The sequence below is a fragment of the Xylocopa sonorina genome, unplaced genomic scaffold, assembly GCF_050948175.1.
Source record: "Xylocopa sonorina isolate GNS202 unplaced genomic scaffold, iyXylSono1_principal scaffold0275, whole genome shotgun sequence".
NCBI lineage: Eukaryota > Metazoa > Arthropoda > Insecta > Hymenoptera > Apidae > Xylocopa > Xylocopa sonorina.
This window is the reverse complement of record NW_027490346.1, coordinates 115,579-121,318: the sequence shown is the minus strand read 5'-3', so window position 1 is coordinate 121,318 and position 5,740 is coordinate 115,579. Positions and strand designations below refer to the sequence as shown.

The 5,740-nt window shown below is 41.3% G+C and overlaps 1 pseudogene; it reads left to right on the top strand.

Moving 5' to 3' along the window:
• The first annotated feature begins 1,559 nt into the window (after positions 1 to 1,559).
• LOC143432454 (histone-lysine N-methyltransferase SETMAR pseudogene) lies at positions 1,560 to 2,579 on the top strand (annotated as a pseudogene).
• Positions 2,580 to 5,740: the final 3,161 nt, after the last annotated feature.

Genomic DNA, 5,740 nt, shown 5'->3' with positions numbered 1-5,740 from the left:
CAAACGCTATTTCCTAGGAAGGAAGTGCCGCTTTTACATCCATTTGAAGTGAATACGAGGAATACGTGAAACTTCGCAATGAATATTATGTCCTATCATGAAACATAGAAATGTGATGTGATATCGCGTTTTAAGAAGCTTTAGAACTCTATTGCTACGATACGTAGACACCTACAAACGCTAATTCCTAGCAAGGAAGTCTCGCATTTACATTCATTTGAAGTGTATGCGATGTATACGGAACACTTCGCAATGAATATTATATCTTATCATGAAACATAGAAATGAGATGCGACATCGCGATTTAAGAAGCATCAGAACTCTATAGCTACGATACGTAGACATCTGCAATCAGTATTTCCTAGCAAGGAAGTGTCGCCTCTACATACCTCTGATGAGAATACGAGGAATCCGTGACACTTAGCACTGAATATTATATCTTATCATGAAACATAGAAACGTGATACTATATGGCGATTTAAGATGTATTAGAACTCTATTGCTTCGATACGTAGACGTCTGCAAACGCTATTTCCTAGAAAAGGATGTGTCCCATTTACAATCTTTTGAAGTTAATACGAGGTATACATAACACTTCGCAATAAATATTATATCTTATCATGAAACATAGAAATGAGATGCGATATCGCGTTTTGAGATGCATTGGAAATCTATTGCTTCGATGCGTAGACATCTGGAAACGCTATTTCCTAGCAAAGAAGTGTCGCATTTACATTCTTTTGGGGTGAATGCGATGTACAGATAACACTGCACATTGAATATTATATATTTTAATGAAACATAGTAATGAGATGCGATATCCCGTTTTAAGAAGCATTAGAACTTTATTGCTTCGATACGTATACATCTGCATACGCTATTTCCAAGCAAGGAAGTGTCGCATTTACATTCATTTGAAGTGTATGTGAGATGTAAGTGGCACATCGCAATGATTATTTTATCTCACCATGAAACATAGAAATGAGATGCGATATCTCGTTTTAAGGAGCATTAGAACTCTATTGCTTCGATACGTAGACATCCGCATACGCTATTTCCTAGCAAGGAAGTTTCGCATTCCATTCATTTGATGTGAATTCGAGGTATACATAACACTGCACAATGAATATTATACCTTATCACGAAACACAGAAATGGGATTCGATATCGCGATTGAAGAAGCACTAGAACTCTTTTGCTTCGATACGTAGACATCTGCCAATGCTATTTCCTAGCAAGGAAGTGTCGCATTTACATTCATTTGAAGTGTATGCGAGGTATACAAGACACCTTCGCAATGAATATTATATCTTATCATGAAACATAGAAATGAGATGCGATATCGCGTTTTAAGAAGAATTAGTATTCTATTAGGTTGGTGCGTATGAAATGTCGGATTCTCTTTACATGCGGACGTTTTCCTCCCCGTTTTCGTTATATTTTTGTATTTGGCATAACCTCATTCATACTCGTATTGTCCATTGCCAGAGACTCATTTCAACAAAATAGGTTTTCTCGAAGGTCTTCCCTTTTTTATTTCTTTTGAGTTTATTACCGATATGAATTCTGCCGACATTCGCGTCATTTTCTTATATGAGTACAAACTTGGTAATAGTGCTGCAAAAGCTGCACGCAACATAAACCAAGCGTTTGGGGAGAATACGGTTAACGATCGGAAAGTGCAGCGTTGGTTCGAAAAATTTCGGACTGGCGATTTTTCACTGCAAAATGAGCCGCGCGGAAGACCCAAAACGTCTGTGAAGAATGATGACCTGAAGGCTCTAGTAGAAGCGGATCCAGCCGTATCCACGAGGGAACTTGCTATCAGGGTGAAAGTTGACCATACAGCGATATTGAGACACCTTTCTGATAGTGGCAAGGTTAAGAAGATGGACAAGTGGGTACCGCACGCACTGACAGAGCGAAATAAGCTGGATCGGTTAAACGTATGCTCATCATTGCTAACCCGATTTCACCGAGAGCCATTTTTTGATCGGATCATTACGTGTGACGAAAAATGGGTTCTTTATGACAATAGAAAGAGGTGTGCTCGGTGGCTTGACAAGGATGAGGTTTGTGCCCATACTCCAAGGCCATCGCTTCATCCACGGAAGATTTTGTTCACAGTTTGGTGGAACGCGGCTGGGGTAATCCATTATTCGTTCCTTCGACCTGGGGAGACAATTACGGCCGAAAAGTACTGCCAGTACATTGATGAGATGCACGATAAGTTAAAAATTGTACTCCCATCGCTTGTGAATCGGCATGGCCCGCTACTGCTCCATGACAACGCTCGGCCGCATACATCGCACAAAACAATTGCGAAACTGAACGAACTGGAATATGAAGTTTTGCAGCATCCACCATATTCACCGGATCTCTCGCCGACCGATTTTCATTTTTTAAAGCATTTAGAGCTGTTTTTAAGGGGCAAACACTATGAAAATGAAGACAGTCTAAAAATCTCGATATCAGAGTTTATTAATTCTAAAGACCAAAATTTTTTTAAAAAAGGCATCTACGCTTTAAAATCTCGTTGGGAGAAGTGTATTGAAGCGAATGGAGCATACTTTGATTGAATAAACAGCTTTTGAAGAAAGATATACAGTTTTATACAATCACTTAAGAATCCGACATTTCATACGCACCAACCTAATACTTCTACGATACGTAGACATCTGCAGACGCTATTTCTAGCAAGAACGTGTAGCATTTACATTCTTTTGAAGTGTAGACGAGATATACATAACGCTGCACAATGAATATTATATCTTATCATGAAACGTAGGAATGAGATGCGATATGGTGATTTAAGAAGCATTAGAACCCTGTTGCTTCGATACGTAGACATCTGCAAACGCTATTTCCCAGCAAGGAAGTGTCGCATTTACATTCATTTGAAGTGTATGCGAGGTATACGTGACACTTCGCAATGAATATTATATCTTATCATGAAACATAGAAATGAGATGCGATATCGCGTTCTAAGAAGGATTAGAACACCATTGCTACGATACGTAGATATCTGCATTCGCTATTACCTAGCAAGGAAGTGTCGCATTTACATTCTTTTGAAGTGAATACGAGGTATACATAACACTCCACCATGAATATTATATCTTATCATGAGACATAGAAATGAGATGCGATATCTCGGTTTAAGAAGCATTACAACTCTATTGCTTCGATACGTAGACATCTGCCAACGCTATTTCCTAGCAATGAAGTGCCGCATTTAAATTCGTTTGAAGTGTATGCGAGGTATACAAGATACTTCGCAATGAATATTATATCTTATCATGAGACATAGAAATGAGATGCGATATCGCGCTTTAAGAAGCTTTAGAAATCAATTGCTACAATACGTAGACATCTGCAAACGATATTTCCTAGGAAGGAAGTGCCGCATTTACATTCATTTGAAGTGTATGCGACGTGTAAGTGACACTTCGCAATGAATATTATATCTTCTCGTGAAACATAAAAGTGAGATGCGATATCGCGTTTTGAGAAGCATTAGAACTCTATTGCCTCGATACGTAGGCATCCGCAAACGCTATTTCCTGGGAAGGAAGTGTCGCATCTACATTCATTTGTAGTGTAGACGAGATATACATAACACTGCATAATGAATATTATATCTTTTCATGAGGGATAGAAATGAAATGCGATATCGCGATTTAAGATGCATTAGAACTCTAATGCTTCGTTACGTAGACATCTGCCAACGCTATTTCCTAGTGTGACGTCAGGCGTAGCGCCTGCCACCCATTACATACGTCAGCATCCTCGGAACCTCCAGTATCGACCCCTGGACACAGGCAACCTGCAATACTCGCCTGAAGTATCGGCAACCAGCAGAGTTTGCGCGCGCACGACCGCACGCACTCAGTCGTACCTGCAAGGACCGCTGTCTCGCTCGCACCTACGAGCAACCCTATCGCCCTCTCATCAGGAATTCCGCCCAACAGAGAGAAGAAGCCGCAGTCCGTCGCCGCAATGGGTACTTTTCCAGTTCAGGGAATCTACGTTGCCTGAATCTACATACTATTTCTAGAACAAGTCTATAATGCTCATAGATATAAGTACTCGACACGAATTGTAACACACCACAACACACATGTAATTCTAAGTCCTTATTCTTAAGATTAGACGCTAGATGCGCCCAAGCTATCGGCACGCGCCGCTAGCCCCACCACGAGCCGCGAGTCCCCACTCGCTGGACCGCGCGCACCCTACCACGAGCGGCTGCGACCGTAGCGCCTCGCGAACTGAGGAGGTCCCAGACGCGTCTCGAGAGACACATTCGAGTCCTCGGGCTTCTAGAGTTAACATCGATCTTCCATCTCAAGCCGCCTCAATGTGGGGTCTAGGCTACGCGTTGCTATTTCCATTTTACTAGTTCTAACTTAGAATAAATTCACTTTTGTACACTTTAACTTACAATATACTTTACTTTAGTTACTAAATCCAATCTACAAGTTCTTTTACCAGCTCTACTAGTTCCTATTCCAATAATTACTAAATCTAAACATAATATACTAGTTCTTACGTTAAAACATTATTCTTAAACTACAAATTCTACGACGTGTTCCTTCCAACAATTGGGTTGCGTTTTTTCACCTTGAAGGAGTATAGAACTCAGCTTTGCGACGTTGCTATAGAGCGGACCGCCGCTTATCCTTCTGAACATTGCCTGAAGGTACAGAAATCTGGGTGAATGAAATGTGGATCCGGTTCGCGAGGAACACGACGCGCGGGTCGTAAGAATTTTATTCGTTCACTTGCTCGTGAATACCTGGGAGATACACCCCGGGTCCTCGTACCGCAGCAACCTGTCGTCATCGTTCCGGTTCAGTCACAGTTTTCCGAAACGCCGAACAACGCCGATTCGCCTGCCTCTGCAGCCAACGTCTCTGCAATATCCACAGTCTTCGCTGAATCTACTCTGCATCCAGACCGCTGTTTCCCGTTTTGCTGGAAGTTAATCAAAGTCACCGTCAACATTAACCGACCGATAGCTGTATCGATACCTACCAACGACCGTCGAGGCACATTCTACCTGCGTATCGAGACTGAAGCCAGCGAAAGGTAAGGCTTTTCCATCATATCGCGAGTGTTTTTACCGCGTCGCGTAAGCCAAAAATATCGGACCCGGTCGTAACGCGTTCCCGCGGACCGAAAACCGTATAAATAGGCTCGTGTCGTGAAGCCTCCGGATAAACGAAAAATTATTTCGCCGGACGTGACACTATCAAGGAAGTGCCGCATTTACATTCTTTTGAAGTGAATACGAGGTATACGTAACACTTCACAATGAATATTATATCTTACCATGAATTATAGAAATGAGGAGCGATATCGCTTTTTAAGAAGCATTAGAACTCTATTGCTACGATACCTAGACATCTGCAAACGCTATTTCCTAGAAGGAAGTGTCGCATTTACATTCTTTTTAAGTGTAGACGAGATATACATAACCAATCGCAAAGAATATTATATCATATCATGAAACATAGGAAAGAGATGCGATATCTCGTTTTAAGAAGCACTAGAACTCTATTGCTTCGATACGTAGACATCTGCCAACGCTATTTCCTAGCAAGGAAGTGTCGCATTTACATTCATTTGAAGTGTATGCGAGGTATACAAGACATTTCGCAATGAATATTACATCCTACCATGAAACATAGAAATGAGATGCAATCTCGCGTTTTGAGAAGCATTAGAACTCTAATGC